Raw genomic sequence first — 17,318 nt, 5'->3', positions numbered from 1 at the left:
CACTCACTTATTTGTTCCTTTGTTTTACTGAGCGCTTACCCAAGGGCCAGGCACTGCTCAAGCAAATACAGCAGTGAACGGGACAGAAAAAGGCCCTGTCCTCATTCTAGAGAGGGGAGTTGGACAAATATAATTATTTTTAAAAACCGTATCAATTATGTCTACAACTTCAGGTTGTCATGAGTCCCTGCAATAAATGAAAACAGAATTAGGGAATTTTAATAAAAGAGCGGGGGGGGGGGGCATCTGGGTGGCTCAGTTGGTTAAGTGTCTGACTCTTGGTTTGATCTCACAGTTGGTGGGATCGAGCCCCGTGTTGGGTTCTGCACTGACAGCCCAGAGCCTGCTTGGGAGTCTCAATGTCTGTCTGTCTCTGTCTCTGTCTCTGCCTCTCTCAAAATAAGCAAACATTTAAAAAAGAAAGAGGGGGGCACCTTAGCGGCTCAGTTGGTTAAGCAGCGGACTCTTGATTTTCAGCTCAGGTCGTGATCTTGCAGTTTGTGAGATGGAACCCCACAGAGGGTCCACGCTGACTGTGCGGAGCCTGCTTCTGATTCTCTCTCTCTCTCTGCCCCTCCCTAGCTCGGGCTGGCTCTCTCTCAAAATAAAGAAAAACTTTTTAAAAATGTTTCAAAGAGAGAGAGAGAGAGAGAGAGGAACAGCGATGGGGACAGTGGCTGCTATTTTCGATTGGGGTCAAGAAATTCCTCTCTGAGGAGGTGACATTTCTACAGAAGCCTGAAGGGAGTGAGGGGAAGAGGGACAGTGGCAAGGGGGAAGACCATGAGGTACAAACAAGCTTGGCGTGTTCAAGGGAACATCTAAGGGGCCGGGGTAGCGGGAGCAGTGTAAGTTTCCAGGAAGCTGCAAGCCCGGGCTGCGGCCCACACTCTGGGACTCGGGGAGGAGGCTCCCCTAGGAAGGATACCGCCCTGGGCAAACAGAAGGGGAGGATGCCTTCTTCGCCTGCCTGCCAGCCTACCCTGAGCCCTGCCGGGGAGACCGCCAACATTTGCAGAGGTACTTCCTGTTAACATTTACCTTGGCTGAATGTTTATTAATCGGGTCTATTAATAGACTTTTTTTTTTTTCCCCTTCCTAAGGAATAACTCCTGGAAGAAGCACTCTTCCCCCCGTGATCCTCTGCCTTGCATAATTTTTCAGGTCTGTAAATTGCTTTTCCATCCCTTACTTATTGATCTGTTCATTTATTTATCCATATGGCATGCATACAATTTATCGAACAGGGAACAAGACAGACTCAGCTCCTACCCTCATGAGGCGTGTATCTTGGCGGAGAGCCGGCTTGGCTGGACCCGGTAGATGCCAGGCAAGCCCACCAGAAGCAGCGACGTCAGCTTTAGCAGATAGAGGTGTTCCTGGGTGCCGAGACCTTCGAGGCTCTCCCAGCGTCCTTGGGGTGCGGCTCACGTCCGGACATCCTTTGATGTTATTGCTTATTACTTAGAGAAATTGCGTGTCCCCTCCTTCCTCTTAGCCCAACAGCGTGGGGTTGGTCCTTTCTCCTGGAGTTGGTCGCACGTCCAGCGCCCCCGGCTGCGGCTGGCCTCTCTCTGCTGGAACACTGACCATGTCGAGGACCCATGCCAAGGAAGTTCAGAGTTCAAGGGGCTGTGGACACTCCACCATTTCTCTTCCTTTCTGTTCCCCCCAGGAGATCTCTACCTGCATCCAGCGGTGCTAAGGCTTTGTGTCCACGTCCCCCCTGCATGGCAACTTTAGTGGAAGCAGAGAGGAAACGAGTACCCTAAATTATTATGAGTGTGACCAAATTATTGTTATTTGGTCAATTATTGGTGTCAAATTATTATTATGACCACGCACCATGGGAGTAACTTAGGACTTGGACTAGGGGTGTCCCAGGCTGGGTTCTCTGGAGGCAGAGGCTCAGCCGGAGGTCAGCATGTAGGTGCTTATCAGGGAGGGTTCTGAGATCAACACCTGTGGAAGGGAGGGGCAGGAAACCGGGTGGGGGGAACGGGGAGACCCCCAGTACTGGCCCAAGAACCTCAGTTGACCCTAGGGGAGCACTGGAGTGAGAAGAGCCCTTCAGAGTTGTCCTGAGTTGGCTGGGATGGCTGGAAGGAGTTCTCGGATTCTCCTCCCTGCCTTCGGTCATCGCTCAGTCACCGGATGCAGGAAGCCCGGAATGAGTGCAGGCTGAAGGTGCAGGCTGTCTGCGGGCAGCACTCCAGACCCAGGGCACCGAGTCTTGGGCTGAAGGAGGATCTGCAGGGTGCATCTTATGTCCACCACAAGGACACAAGGGAGGAACAGGCATTTCGCCTTGGGGATGTAGGGACGAGCAAGGAAAGAACAGTGGTTCAGGCAGAGGGGGCGGTATGTAAAAACCTGAGGGCAAGATGGAAAATGGTGCTCTCAGGAGTTGCATAACCCAGGAGGAAGGCAGCTGGGTCCCTTTGAAGATGAAGAAACAACCTCACTGAGGCCAGTGGACTCACCCCAAATAAGGTTACAACAAACGACAGAGCCTGGATTGGAACCAGAGCTGTGCATTCCGAATCCAGAGCCCTCCTGTACCCCACTCTCAATCTGGATGCCAGTCCTTGTCACTCTTCTCTTCTTTGAGATGGCCGCTGTCATTCTCTGTTCTCTCCTCTGTGCTTTGTGCCTGGTCCCTGCAGCTCTGCCCAGCGAGACACTGACGTCCCCTCTAGCTCCAGCAGACTCTGCCATTTGAAAGGATCCTGGCTCCCGCTTGGGTTAGGTTTTAGGTCAAGGGTTGATTTGTTGTTTGGACATTTGAGATCAGTCTGTGGCCACGGTCACGGTTTGGCCAAGGACAGAGGGCAGGACTGAAATTAGGGCTGAATAATGATTGAATTTCTGGCCAGACCCAAGATTTAGTTGGGGGCCGGGTTTAGAGCTTAATTTATAGTAAGGACTCAACCTGGAACCAGAGTCAGGGAATGGTCTGGAATTGGGTCAGAGCTCAGCCCGGAACTGGGGTCAAAGAACAGGCTGGAAAAAAGGTCAGGGCTCAGTTTTAGAATGAGGCCAGGGGCCCAGTCTGGAACGAGGAGCAGGGCTCAGTCTGGGACTATGATCAGGGCTTAGCACGGAAGTGGGGGCAAGGCTCAGTCTAGGGGCAGGTTTGGGTCTTAGCCTGGAAACAGAGCCAGGGTTAAGCCTTGGGCCTGGGGCTCGGGGACGTGAATCTGCGTCTGAGACTGGATTGAAGACTATCAGGCCTCTGGCTTCCCAGCCCCTCAGGTCTGGAGCCTGAGCCCTGCCCAGGGTGGGAGTAGGCAGGAAACACTCTGTGAGGACAGACACACCCTGCCGTCAGCCCAGCTGAGGCTCCCCGCACTGCAGCAGTGTTGTGCTCCAGACACATACACACACACACACACACACACACGTGGGAAGGACGGACCCAGGTATGAGACCCTTGGGAATGCTGTGGCACTGCTAAGGTCTGCTGTCTGCAGGGAATGGTCTGCACAGATCAGATGGGGCCCCAGGGAAATCAAACTTAGCTCCCAGGAAGGCACAAAGGTGGCTGCAGCGAGCAGGAGGGGGCTCTGGCTGCACTCCCCACAGCTTGACTCTCATGAGAGCCCAGTGCCACCAGCCTACAGAAATCTGGGCCCCTGTGCCAACTGCCCACCGGGAGTCCCCTAGGACAGGCCCTGCCTAGACTCCTGGGAGGAGGATCACCAGGTGTAGAATAAAGAGCCCTGGACTGGATACTGGGCTCTCAGCAGAGACAGAGCATGAGCAGGGGAGGGGCAGAGAGAGGGGGGGAGACATAGAATCTGAGGCAGGCTCCAGGCTCTGAGCTGTCAGCATAGAGTCTGCTGCAGAGCTCGGACTCACCAAATTCGTGATCATGACCTGAGTTGAAGTCGGATGCTTAACCGACTGAGCCACCCAAGCGCCCCGGGAATAAATTAAATCAAGAAGGGTGAGGATTTGATAAATAAGGAGACTGACAATCAAAGAGGGAAGGGACTGATCCTGGGTCACATAGCCAAGTGAGGCAGTGTGGGGACCAGGACCCAGGCCTGCTACAGCACCAAAACCCTTCTCTTGCCAACCTGGCCTCTTTTGTCTCTGAGACTGACCAATACCCTGCTCGTGTCCCAGCCCCTGCAGGTTCCTAGGGAAAGGCAGTACCAGAGAGGGAATGGGCAGGGGACAGGACACAGACACCCTGCCCGGGTGCCCCTTTTCACCCAGGGACTCCTCCCAAAGAAGCCTGTGGGCGAGGCACCGAGAACATCACGCGTTATTATGGAAGTAAGAAAAGAAACTCCCTGCTAGGAGGCCAGGGTGGCAGCTCCCTCCTGGGAATATTTGCTGGTGGGGCAGACTTGACCTGGGCCCACCTGAGTGGGGCAGGAGAGAAGCAGAGAGGAATGGCAGGCTGGAAAGGACCGGAAATGGGGCAGCCTGCACACCTGCCATGTGCTGAGGCATCGCAGAGGAGAGCTGGGCTTGTGCGGTCTTGGGTACCCGCCCAAGAAGGCACCCCACCACACAAGGGCCCCGTGACAGGATCCACGGGGGCAGATCCCTGCAGGGGGGAGCTGGGGAGAGGAGGCTATGGGGGAGCCAGACACCCACATCAGGGGGCTGTGGAGGCTGGGACTCCCTAGGACCCAAGAGCACACGTGCACGCCCAGCGGACAGCCAGCATTCAGACACCTGCCACACAGTGCCACCTGAGGGCACCGGGAGCCAGCAGGAGGGGTTCACAGAGCGGAGCCCAGTCATGGCAGATTACATGGAGATCCTGCCTCTTGAGCCCTGATCCCCTCAGTCCCTGCATCTAAGCCTTAAACACAGGGAGGGAGGAATGAAATGCCAACACGTGCTACAACACGGACAGACATTGGAAGCACCACGCTGGGCAGAAATGGCCACATAGCGTATGATTCCATAGCTATGAAATGCCCAGAACAGGCAAACCGTAGGCAGAATGTAGACTGGTAGTTGGGTAAGGTGAGGAGCCCGTAGTGGCGGGTGGGTGGGGGGCTTCTGATGGAGAGGGGATTTCTTGTGGGGGCGATGAAAATGCTCGAAAACGGTTTGTAATGCTGACTGCACAACGCTGTGACCATACCACAGACCCACTAACGTGTACGCTTTAAACGGGTGGATTGCATGCTGTGTGGATTGTATCTCGATACGGCTGTTATTTCAAAATGGAGGTGGGTTTATTGGGGGGTGATAAAAAAAGTTCTGGAGATCGATGGGGGCGATGGCTGCTCAACACTATGAATGTACATAATGTCACTGAGCTGTCCCCTTAACGATGGCTAAAATAATAGGTTTTATGTTACATATATTTTACCTCAATTTTTAAAAATAAAAATTTAATTTTAAATTTGAAAAAACAAATGGAAGGGGAGGGAAGTATCCCAGAACAAGACTGTGTACTCCCAAATCCTCTAAGGTACTGGAGAACGCATTGCCTCCCCACCCATGCTGCACACACACACGTGCACACTCACACACACACACACACACACACACACACACACTCCATAGCCCATAAGTCTGTTATCTGAAAACAAAGGAAGGGAAAGCTTTGAATTGCCCCTGGGATTAGGATCTCAAACAGATGGCCGTGTAATAACTGAATGTGACCACAACACCCTGGGATCTGCCACTGAACAGTTGGGGCCAGTGACTGGAGAAAAATGGAACTGTTTGCTGTTAATACCCCTGTAATCAGGTTGCTCATTAAACTGACTACAGATGCTCAATGTCAGCTCCCCCTGGAGCATAGACTCCTTGAAGGCAGGGACCACTGGGTCTGGCTCGAGCCCAGGGCCCAGCACAGAGCCGACACATCGTGGGTCCTCAGTCAACATCTGATGTACGGACGAAGAGCCTCCTTCATTAGACAGAAAAGAAACTGAAGCCCAGGGAGGCCATGGCCCTGCCCGGGGCCGCACAACCAGGGAAAGATGGCGGCCAGGACCAGAATCCAGATTTCCATCTCCTGTGGCCCAGGCCCATGACGGGCAGGGCTGGATTCCACAGACAGCCCCTCCTCCAGCTGTGCACATCTGTTGGCCTCAGTGGAATGAGGCAATCACCCAGGAGCCTGGCCAAGGACTCAGACATACAGGACCAGAACAACAGGAGGCACTTCCAATGGGCGGGGTTGGCAGCTTAGGGCCAAGCCCGGGGCCCCACAGGGCTGCCTCCTCCTGCCTGGCTCCGGGAGCTTCATTCCGGAGGCCACACCTCACCCTGTCACCCGAATTCCTCCTGGCTGGGAGGCAGGAGTCCTGGGATCCTCCTGGAGATGATGAGTAGTCTGCTGCTCCCAGGGGGGGATGAACTCAGCAGGTCCCTGCCCCTCCCTGGGTCTCAACTTCCCCTTCAAGGTACTCAAGCTCCATCCAGTTCCGTGAGTCCCAATCTGCATGGCTCAGCGGACACTGACCTCTGAGAACACTCAGCCCTGCCTGGTTTGAGGGAAGAGACATCCCACCCTGAGATGCCCCAATCCGAGGGGGGAGACACAGCCCTGCGCACACAACCTCCTGACCTGTTGGAAGAGGTGTCACGTCACTGGAAGGTTCCCCCCAGTCTAAGAGGGAGAGCATCTCAGATTCAGGAACTCCTAGTCTGCTGGGGGAGACCTGGGCCACCCGCAGGAGGCCACCGCTGTCAGCCCGTCAGCACAGAGCCCGCCTTGGATCCTCTGTCCCCTCCTCTCTCTGCCCCTCCCCCACTTGCTCTCTCTCAAAAATAAATAAATATCAAAAAAAAAAAAAAAAAAAAAAAAGGAAGTGCCCAGACTGGATAGGCTCCTTCCGCCTATGCAAGGCCCAGAGCCCAAGGCTGGCCTAAATTTCGGACAACCGCTCTAGAAACCTGGCTCTGTGCCGTCTAGCATCCATGGTCCAGCCTGGTCCTCACAGCACCCCTGAAAATCCAGGTTTATTAATGCTGAAGAAACCCAGAGCTTGTCTCCCCAGCTGTCAGATGAGGTTGGTAAAAGTAACACCCTTCAAAAGAGAATTGAGAAAGAGTAAAGGTAAGGCAGGCAAAATGTTAGCACGGAGCCTCGCCAAGGGGAGCATTTGCTGTTTTATGGGTTCTTTCTTCCCTGTTTGGCATCCAAACCCTTTGCTTGTTTGGGGGACTACCTCGTGGGGTGAACCCTATAGGGCGGCGGCTGTCGTCCCAATGCCGAGGCTGACCCTCTCGCCCCATCCGCCAGGAGCAGGCATGTGACCCGACTCGTCAGTCAGGAGCCCGTCCTGGATTCGGGGATGACTACGGTGCTGCAGAGGGCAGCGGAGATCATTCGTGGGGGACAGCCGCTGCGCCCAGGCCGTGACACCCAGCGATGGAGGCCCCGGCAGCAGCATCAAAACCAGACATCTCCAGGGGCCCCCTGACGCGTCCTAAGCTGCCAGCCTCCTCCACCGCCTGCCCTTTCCCGAGCCCGGCTGGTGCCCTTCCAGCAAATTCCTGCTCTGCTGAAATCAGTGAGCATCAGTTTCTGTTGTTTCCACCTAAAAAAACTTGACTGGTTTAGAAATTGGTCCGAGGGGGTGGGTTTCAGACAACACACCCTCAGGGAAATGGGGAAGATAATTATCTGGTCTAGCTGGGGCTGAAGGTAGCAAAAATCCAGTTAGTATCCAGGGACGAGAATCTAGCAGGCTGTGGTATGTCGTGGTGAAACAGCTAATTAAATTAAATTAATGAATTACATTATGGCCTGTGGCCATCTGGAAAAAAGTGCCATTGAAGGCATAGCTTGGAGGGCCTGAATTGCTCCTGCCATTGAACACATGAACGGCACAGAGATCTTAAAGATCGGGTGGCCGCTTCCATGAGACTGGACAATGAAAAGAATAACAGCTTCCATCCCTAAATTCTTGGCTCTGGGTGTGGACTGGAGCCTAGGAACTTTTTTTTTTTTTTTTTTTTTTAACAGCTGAGCTAGGAAATTCTCTTATCTTTTACTGCAGCAGGTTTAAGTGTGAGGAAACCTGAATGCAAACGTGACCTTTGGCATTGCCAAACTACAGTGGCAGCTGGGTTCACAGCCTCCTCTTCCTCTGCTGCATTAACGTTCACGGGTCAAGGCTGGTCCCCGGGTCCCTTCTCGCTCCGCACCCTGCAGCACACGGGATGCATTTGGCTGCAGGTGACTGAACACTCTGGGAAAGAGGAAGCTCAGGGTAGGGGGGGAGGGAGGGTCCTGGGCAGGGCACAGTCACCAGCAGCTCCCAGAGCCCTTGGGGCACCACTGCTTTTCTCTCTCAGTTCTGCCTGCCTCGGGGTCGGCTTCATCCAGCCGTGCTGGAGCTGGCTTCTGCGGGCTTGCAGGTGCTCTACGGCCCTGCGTTCAGGGACATCCTGTTGGCAGCTTGCAATTGGCCCTGAAGGGGATATATACACCGTGGAAATCAGCAAACGCTACAAATCGGCACCTTTCTCCCTTTTTTTTTTTCAGTTGGAAAGGCGGGATACCAGCACAGACCGGCTTCTTGCTAGGTCTGGTTCCCTAAGGGGTGGCAGTGGGGCCACGTGCTTCTTGGGGTGTGTCCTGAAGACAGAGAGGGGTCGCTCCCCCGACCACGGAACCAGGTCAGCTTTTCAGCCTCGCTGAGCACCGGAACCTGGGGGAGGGCCATGACCCGACTGGCGGAGTCTCACCAGATCCCGCTCTGGAGCTGGAGTCAGGTCAGCTGCCCTGAAGAGCACGGGCTGTGTGGAGGGCGGGTCTCTGAACAACATGGGGCCTTCAGGGAATGAGGAAAGAGGGAGTGGAGATGATGGGTGGCACCTGTACCCGCCACCCCGTCTTAGGGTGCCCACCCACAACCCGTGGCTTCACTACCAGAGCCAAGTTCCCGCCCAGACGCGCGTACCTGACCAGCCCTAGAAATCTCCACTTGGATAATAAGAAAGATAATCCTGGGGCACTTGGGTGGCTCTGTCCGTTAACCATCTGACTCTTGATTTCGGCTCAGGTCATGATCTCTGCGTTCATGGGCTCCCAGCCCCGCTGTGCTGACAGTGCAGAGCCTGCTTGGGATTCTCGCTCTCCCTCCCTCTGTTCATCGCTCCCTCTCTCTCTCTTTCTCTGTCTCAAAGATAAATAAATAAACATTTAAAGAAGAAGAAGGAGGAGGAGGAGGGAGAAGAGTGATAATGCTAACAGCTAATGCACACAGCGTTGGCCACCTATCAGCTCATCTAATCACAGAACAGCCCTTACGAGGTGGGTGCCACTGTTGCCCCCTCCACAGATGAGGAAAATGAGGCTCAGAGGGGTGGCATAACTTGCCAGAGTCCCCAGTGGTGGCACTGGGATGGGGAACCAGCCCAGCTACCCAGCTCCAGGTCCTGGCTCCAGAACTCCACTCCGCCCTGCCCCCCCCCACCCCCCCCAGGAACCTCAAAGTCACTGCCTTCTCTCCAAACCTGCTTCAAGCCCTTCCCCTCCTCGTAAAACTCCAACCTCCAACTCAACATTCAGGTGTCACCGAAGGCATCTCTGTTGTAGGAAGCCTTTCTAACCCCACGCCAGGCCAGACGCCCCCTCTATGGCTGGCACAGTCATCTCTGCTTCCCCCACTGGAGTCCCCAGCGCTGAGCCTTGTAACTGTCTGGCGTCTTGTCTGTTTCCCGTGAGGGCGGGAAATGGGTCCGACCCCTCTGCACATGCCCGGTGTCCTCAGCGGGACCAGTCCCGTCTCCTGCCGCCCCACTTCCCCAGCTGGGTCTACTTCACACGCTCAGCACGGATTTCCCCACCTCCGCTCCTCTGCCTCCTTCCTGCTTTACTCTTTTATTAAGATTCTAATTAAATAATTCTAATGAAATGTAATGAGCTGAATCGACAAACTTACTGCAATAAAGCAGCATTCAAGACACTCTCTCTCCTGCCCTCTCTCTGAGGCAGTGCAAGTGAGGAGGCATGGGGCCTTTACTGCCCCGGGGGACCCAGCAGGGCTGGGACAGACACCACGCCCCAGGGACATCATCATCATGGGCCAGAAACACTGGCCTGGCACCCCCAGCCCGGCTGAGGCCTCCCCTGACAGAGCCACCTCGGGGCACCACGCTGTAGGCAGAGATCTGCCTGGACCTCACCTTCTGGCCCTCTTCTGGTCTATGTCTCAGGCCAGCCTCGATGCCTCTGCCCGATGGCCCCACATTGCCTCCTCCACACCAGGACGGGCGGCCGAAGGCTCTAGACCGATCGAGGTTTGCTAAGTGCATGGGCAGCTGCCCTTCGGCCCTGCTGTCTGAAGAAGAAGAAAAGCCTGGACCTGAGTCTGGCCCCGGCCCTTCAGTGTGGCCTCTGACAAGTTCCTTCCCTTCTCCGGGCCCCAGCCCAGTGTCCGCCAACCATCAGGCTGGTATTGGCATGAAGGAGCTTCTGTGAAGCAGAAAGAGCACGGGTGTGTTGAGTCAGGCCCGGCCTCATACCCTGGTCCTGGCCCTTCCCGCCTGTGTGACCTGAGGCAAACTTCATCTCTCTGAGCCTCAGTTTCCGCATCTATAAAATGGGACCAACATCACCTCCTCTGCAGAGCTCTTGTGAAAACTGCATGAAAACAAAAATGAGGCACAAAGCACTTGATACATTATGACCACGAAGTATCCCGATCCATCTCAGAGCTTTCAGAATCTTCTAAATCTGACCCACCTGCCTTCCCACCCTGGGTGAGACCAGACCAATCAGCTAGTGTGGGACACAGCATCCTCGTGGCCTCAGGCACGACTTTATATCCCGCCCGGGCAGCGGCCCCAGTTACAGCATCCTGTGAACTCGTTCCTGTACCTGACCTCACAACCTCCCTGCACGCGAGGCAGAGATCCCTTCCTGGTCCCTTTTCACAAAGACAAGGCTCAGAAAGGGGGCAGTGACTTGCTCAAGTCACACAACTGGGCAGCAGGAGTCAGGACTGGAACCTGGGAGCTCTGGCTCTGACACCAGTGAGCCACTAACCGCCATCTCCCCCTCCAAGTGCCCTGTGGCCCAGGCCGTGAGACCCAACGGCCACGGAGGCAGGCAGGGGTGCGGAGGAGGACGGGGAGAGGCCGCAGAGCAAAGCTGAAGAGCGGCGCCCCGGTTCCTGGGCTGCTCCGGGCTCCCCCGGCCGCCTGGCCTCCAGCCTCGGCCTCTGCTGCCAGGCAGAGCAACACGGACTTTGGAGTCAGGCAGACCTGGGTTCGAGTCCTGGCACTGCACCCGCTTGATGGGTGATGCGGCCACCGATGGCGCCTCTGTGAGCCTGGGTCTCTTCACAGGGTTTGTGGGCGGGGTGGGGTGTTTGTATCCCCAGAAAAAACAGAGGGCATTCTGGATGTTCTGGCACAGCCTGTGTATTAGCTTCCTGGGGCTGCTGTGGCAAAGCACCACAAACGGGGTTGCTTAGAACAACAGAAACGTATCGTCTCGCAGTTGTGGAGGCCAGAAGACGGTGCTCCGTCTGTCACCTGCAGGGGAAGGACCACGCCTTGCCTCTGCCAGCCTCTGACTGCCCTAGAGTTCCCCGGCTCACGGCAGCGAGGCTCCAGCCTTCACATGGCGCTCTCCCTGTGTCTCCTCCGTCTTTCCTCTGCGTGTGTCCGTCCTGTCCAAATTCCCCCTTTGATAAGGGTATCAGTCACATTGGATGAGGGCCCACCCAAATGACCTTGTTTAAACTCAGTTACTGCTGTAAAGACCCTATTTCCAAATAAGGCCACATTCTGGGGCGTCTGGGTGGCTCAGTCAGGTTGAGCATCTGACTTCGGCTCAGGTCACGATCTCACAGTTCGTGAGATCGAGCCCCATGTCAGGCGCTCTGCGTGGAGCCTGCTTTGGGTCCTCGGTTCCCCCTCACTCTCTGCCTCTCCCCTGGTTTCTCTCTCTCTCTCTCTCTCTCTCTCCCAACAAATAAACATCAACTAAGGCCACATTCTGAAGTACCGGGGGTTGGAATTTCCACGTATCTTTTTGGGAGGGCACAAGTTGACTCACGACAGGATGCGAAGCCCTTTTGTACACATTTGATCCTTACAGGCAGGCCGGTGTGAGTGTCCTCGTGTAAGATGAGAACACGTGGAGGCTCACAAGGTCACACAGTGAGGGACTCTCAGAGCCAGGGTTTGAACTTCTGTCCCCTGCGCCTGGTGCTTTTCCACTACCTTCTTTAAATTTAAAACGAGAAAAGAGAGCCCCGAGCTACCCTTTGGGGTCAGGAGCTTGATCCTGAATAGGATTTGGCCTCAATAGTAACAACCACCACTGACCAAACACTGACCAGGAGTCAGGCACCCTGCTTTCTCCTCTCTCGTCTCACACTGCTGCTTTTACAGCCGGACTACCTGGCCCAAACCCAGACTCTGCCCACTCCCAGCTGAGTGATGGGGTCAGTAACTGCACCTCCCCAGGCCTCGGTTTCCTCTTCTGTGAAATGGGGACAGCAGCCATTTTAGAGGGTTATGGTGAGGAGTAAATGCGGCGGCTTCACGAAGAGCCCTTAGCACACAGGGAGTGCTCACTTGGACCCCACAATAACACCCTGAGGTGGGTCCCCACTCCACAGATGGGGACGCAGCAGTCATCCGACCAACGTTATGAGGTAGGAGGTGGCAGAAATGGGATTTGATCTCCGGTCCTTCTGAGTCCTAGCTCTGTGTCCTTTCCACAGTTAGTACTGAAGACGTACGTGGCTTTTCCTGAAGGCCCTCGGGTTTAGGAATCTGGCTATTACTTAAGGTTGGCAGGGATCAAACATCAGTCTTCCCGACTGGGTGGAGGGAGCCCTCATCCAACCTGGTCACCGGGGGGAGGAGGTCGTCTCTGGGTTTACAGCACATGGCTGGGAGTCCTCCCTACTTCAGCTGAGACCCCCAGGGGGCAGACCCTCGACCCAAGTCCCCAAGAAGCACACTCCAGCTCTGCCGGGTCCTACGGGCCATCTGTTTTGATTCACTATAAAAACTAGAGCTGAGCTCTGTGGAAATGTCAGGCAAGCAGGGGGCCCGGACAGCGAGTGAGCCAAAATCAAAGACATTCCCTACTGCTGCCCCCTAGAGACAAGCAGGGACCCACATATATGCACAAAGGGATACACACGCCCACTCCCCGCTGGACTCGTGTGTTCCCAGGCTCATGTTCGGGTATGCACGGGCCTGACCTCGGATGACCGTGGTACCCCTGGGGCCCTTGCACCAGCTTTGCGTATGGCCTGTCTGCACTCTCATCTCTCCCCGCACAGAACTTCCTCATGACTGGCTTGCTCAGAAGCCGGTCGAAGGCCCCTGCCATGGAGGCCCCACACGCCTGACCTGCTCTCGGACCTCGCTTCCCAGCTTTCCTCTCCAGCCACACAGATCTTGCTCCTTTTTCTGTCCCTGGCACATTCCACATTTCTGCCCGCCTCAGGGGTTTTGCACTTGCTACGATGCCCCGTCCTCAAATACGGCCACAAGTTTGGCTCCTTGCTTCCTGTAGGTCTCTGCTCAAGGTCCCCTGCCCACCCTGTCGCCCATCCCCTCGCCCTGAGGCGAGCATCTTCATAGGACTGAGCACCAGAGACTGATTCATATTTGCAGGGGAGGGGGCTCGGTGTCCCCTCCCCATAGTGAAACGTCAATTCCCATTTCCTGCCATGTTCCAACCACCTAGAACCCTGCCCGGCATACGGGGGTACTCAATCAGTAGTGAGCCCAGCCAGCATCCAGGGGCAGAGGCCGGGCTCACGTGCAGACAGCCCTGGGGTGCGGTCCTCGTTCTGTCATTTATCAGGTCACTTTGCCTCTCAGAGGCTTGGCTCTCACAGGGCTGTCACGAGGATTAACGATCCCGTGTGACTCTTGGTGCGGCACCTGAGGGGGGGGGTCACTGTGGCAGGTAGGTTTTCTCTGGACTATCCAGCCCCCGGAGTGCAGGGTGGGAGGGGTGCCAGGTGGTCTGGTGGCTGTTCGGCACCACTTCCCTTCTAAATTTTTTTCGTAAGTTTATTTATGTTGAGAGAGAGAGAGAGAGAGAGAGCATAGGGGAGGGGCAGAACGAGGGAAGAGAGAGAATCCCAAGCAGGCTCCGCCCTGTCGGCCCAGAGCCCAATGTGGGGCTCGAACCCACAAACCGTGAGATCCTGACCTGAGCCGAAACTGGACGCTCGGCCGACTGAGCCCCCCCAGGCGCCCAGCACCACCTCCCTTCTATGTGCCCTGTTGGATCTCAGGGTTAGAGGCCTACAAACCACTTTCCCACCTCCCTTTGTGAGCTGACCCCAAGCAGCTTCCGCCTGTGAGACCGGATCACATGAGAGCCGCAGGAGAGGGGGCGCCAAGATCCCTGACAGCACTTCCCTCGACCCCAACCTTCCCCGACTCCCCGAGCCCTAGCTGGGGCCTCCTTCATGCCCCTAGCCCTGCCAGCGGAGTCTCTTTATTAAGAGATGTATTTCCTACTTGAAACTGCTAGCATAGAATGTTTCTTGACTGAATCCCGAAAGGACAAGAAAGTTTCTCAAGTTTTCCCAGAGGGCACACTTTGATGGTGGAGACAAGCCGGACTGAGCACTCGAGTGGCATCAGGGTAGAAGGTGGGGGGACACGACTCATCTCCTCTTCCACTCTGCCGCCGGGAAAGGTGGGGTGAGCCTCTCCCCTGGGCTGAGTGAGGTTGGTCTTCCCCACCCCTGCCTCGCCCCGCCCCCAGAGCCGCCCTCACAACAAGGACAGAGGGACAGCACCAGTGGACGGTGTTTTCGGCACCTTATGATACCAACTAGTCCTTAACTCATTCATTCCTCAAAACGCCCTGGCTTGGACAATACTGTTATCATCCTACTTTCCCCGACAGGAAACCGAGGCCCGACTAGGAAGTCGTTTACGCGCCTAAGAAGTGGTAAAGCTGAGATTCGGGCCCAGGCTGGCTCTAGAGGCTGTGCTCATAACCACAGCTCTTGGTTCTCTCTTTCAGGGCTTGTGAGCCGGCAGCTTGAGCTGCAGATGAGACCTCGGGGCTCGAGGAGGGGCCGAAGAGGTGATGAGTTGACACCCACTCCATGCCTGGGAATTCACCAGGCCCTTTCTCCAGCCCTTCTTCTAATCTTTTCCACTTTCCCAGAAGCCCCCGGGCCTCGAGCACGTGGTCCTTCCCAGCGAATGTGGGGAAGGGACTTCTCTTTCCTCCCTCTGGGGTGGAGGATTGAGCAGGAAAAAAAAAAAAAGAAAAACTATGGCTGGAATATCAGCCCTGCTTAACTTCCCGCACAGCTTGGGGAAGTCCAGTCCCTCTGTGGGCCTCAGTTTCCCAGCTATAAGCAAAGTGGGTGGGCTGGAGGACCATTAGGGGCTCTTCTGGCACTAACATTCTAGAATGCCGCTTTGAAGACATTTGGAAAACTAAGATGTCTGGTCAGGGCAGCAAAGCAGACCACACATGTTTTACCAAACCAGGCTGGGCCGTGCGTGGTGGAGACTAAGAGCACCCAGTCCGGGGCGCCTGGAGAAGTCTGTCCTAGGATGGGTTTGTCTCCAGAACAGATACCCTGCCAAATGGACCATGGCACCCCAGAGGCGGATCTTGCCTGCTGATCCAGGGTGCCTCCCCCTTCAGGGTCCTCATTAGGAAGCCAGGTTGGCTGTACCCCTTTGGACAGCCACTGTGCCAGGTGCTATGCTGAACACTGGGCCCACAGGTGTCTCAAACACGGGCTCTGGCCGCCCAGAGCTCAGGGTAGCGAAGGCAGTCTCCAACCTTTGTACCCCCCCTTCAAGACCCAGCAGGAACGCTCCCCTCTTCCAAAGTTCTTGCTGGCTTCCTCAGCTCTGACTTCCAATGTCCACCTGGTGTGGTGCAGACCTGGCCCATGCCCAGCTCCCTGGGGCATCGTGACCCACAACCCCCAGACTGTGAAGAGATCAGGACGGGCCCTGGTGGCCCCACCCCACGCGGGGGCTCAGCAGGTGCAGTCAGAATTGTTGCTTGGCAACCAGGACTTGTGACACAGCTCACATCTGTCCGGGCTGGAAGCACCAACCTGATCCAGCATCTGTGTGCCGAGCGCCTGGCTCAGAATGTTCCTAAGGAAGCAAGGTATCGTCCAAACGTTCCAAGTGACCCACAAGGAGGCAGGGCCATTCCAGGTCGGTGGAGAACACACAGGCTTTGAATCCCAGGCCTGCCTCTTACCACGTGTGGGAGGCTGGCAGGCCACATAAGCTCAGCGAGCCTCAGTTTCATGGTCTCTAAAATGGGCGTATAACGCCTACTAGCCCAGTCACTGTGTAGCCACTTCAACTAGCTGATGTGTGCAGGTGCTACCAGTGTTCCAGAGCTGTTTTCCCCTTCCTGGTTCCTCTGCGGCTGCCCTTCACCACCAGAAATGCGTGCAGTCTGCTGTCAGAGGAAGCCTTCCTCCTCTCAGAGACGCCCAAGCTCACTCTGGCCACCCCTTCCCTGCCCGCCACAGGCTAGGCAATGCCCACTGGGGGGTGGGGTAGGCACTACCTGGCGCTGACGTGAGGAGACACGGCTGCCAGGCGTTCAACTGGGCATGTCCAGAGAAGCAGCCCCACAGGGCAGCTACCTGGTTACAGGCAGGCAGGATGTGTTCGGACCAGTCTGGAAGATGGCCCCTGTCCCAGACCCTGCCACTCTGCCCGCGGATGCCCCCACTGGCCGGCAGCTCTCATCTGTCCCCTGGGAGAGGCTGCCCATTGCTGGGTGCGGGCGGCTCAGCTTGGACTTGCCCTTCACTCCACAGGGTGGGTAGTGCCGTGTAAGTACACAAGCACTGCAGTCGGGCCACCCCCTGGGGTGCGAATCCAGGTCTGCTCCTTACTGGCCGTGAGACTTTGCTCAACTCATTTATCCTCCCTGACCCTCAACTTGTCCCATCTTGAAAACGGGACCGCGACCACCCATCTCCTAGCACGGTTGTTACAACCAGTATCACCAACGTTAGGTGTGAAGGACCTAACAGGGCCCGGCAGGTATCCAACACTGGAGAAAGGTTCACGTCCTCTAACAGATAAAGGGGCCACCTGCTGTGATCTGTATACATGCGGTGGCAGTGGGGGAAGGCCAGACCCCAAGCCATAACTGAGGGCACGGAATCCACCCCAATTCCTTATCTGGGCTTGTTGAGAAGTCCTTGGAGAGGTTTAACTGGGATAGTATCTCCTCCTGGGAGAGGAGACCTCAACACCCACCCGGTGAAGCTGAAGGTCACATCAAATCTGAAAGGCGACTCTGTTCTTCCCGGCTTCATCCGTTATGCATGAAAGAGCAGACGGCGGGTGCTCGGGATTCATAATTTGAGACATCCGGAGACTAA

At 55.8% G+C, this 17,318-nt stretch overlaps 2 long non-coding RNA genes across 3 annotated transcripts; one reads left to right on the top strand and one right to left on the bottom strand.

The window, feature by feature from the left end:
- Nucleotides 1-7,950: 7,950 nt before the first annotated feature.
- On the bottom strand, nt 7,951-11,783 carry LOC123597382. Its single transcript, XR_006712102.1, has 2 exons — nt 10,123-11,783; nt 7,951-9,109 (listed from the first exon to the last, which is right to left on the bottom strand). It is a non-coding gene; the product is annotated as an uncharacterized LOC123597382 (long non-coding RNA).
- Nucleotides 8,053-9,802, top strand: LOC123597380. Of its 2 annotated transcripts, none has more exons than XR_006712101.1 (4): nt 8,053-8,167; nt 8,477-8,706; nt 9,121-9,247; nt 9,506-9,802. It is a non-coding gene; the product is annotated as an uncharacterized LOC123597380 (long non-coding RNA). The 2 variants fall into 2 exon arrangements; XR_006712100.1 differs by having other exon boundaries at nt 8,997-9,247.
- Nucleotides 11,784-17,318: the final 5,535 nt, after the last annotated feature.

This window comes from Leopardus geoffroyi, chromosome C1 (assembly GCF_018350155.1).
Source record: "Leopardus geoffroyi isolate Oge1 chromosome C1, O.geoffroyi_Oge1_pat1.0, whole genome shotgun sequence".
Lineage (NCBI taxonomy): Eukaryota > Metazoa > Chordata > Mammalia > Carnivora > Felidae > Leopardus > Leopardus geoffroyi.
This window is presented reverse-complemented; position numbering and strand designations above follow the sequence as displayed.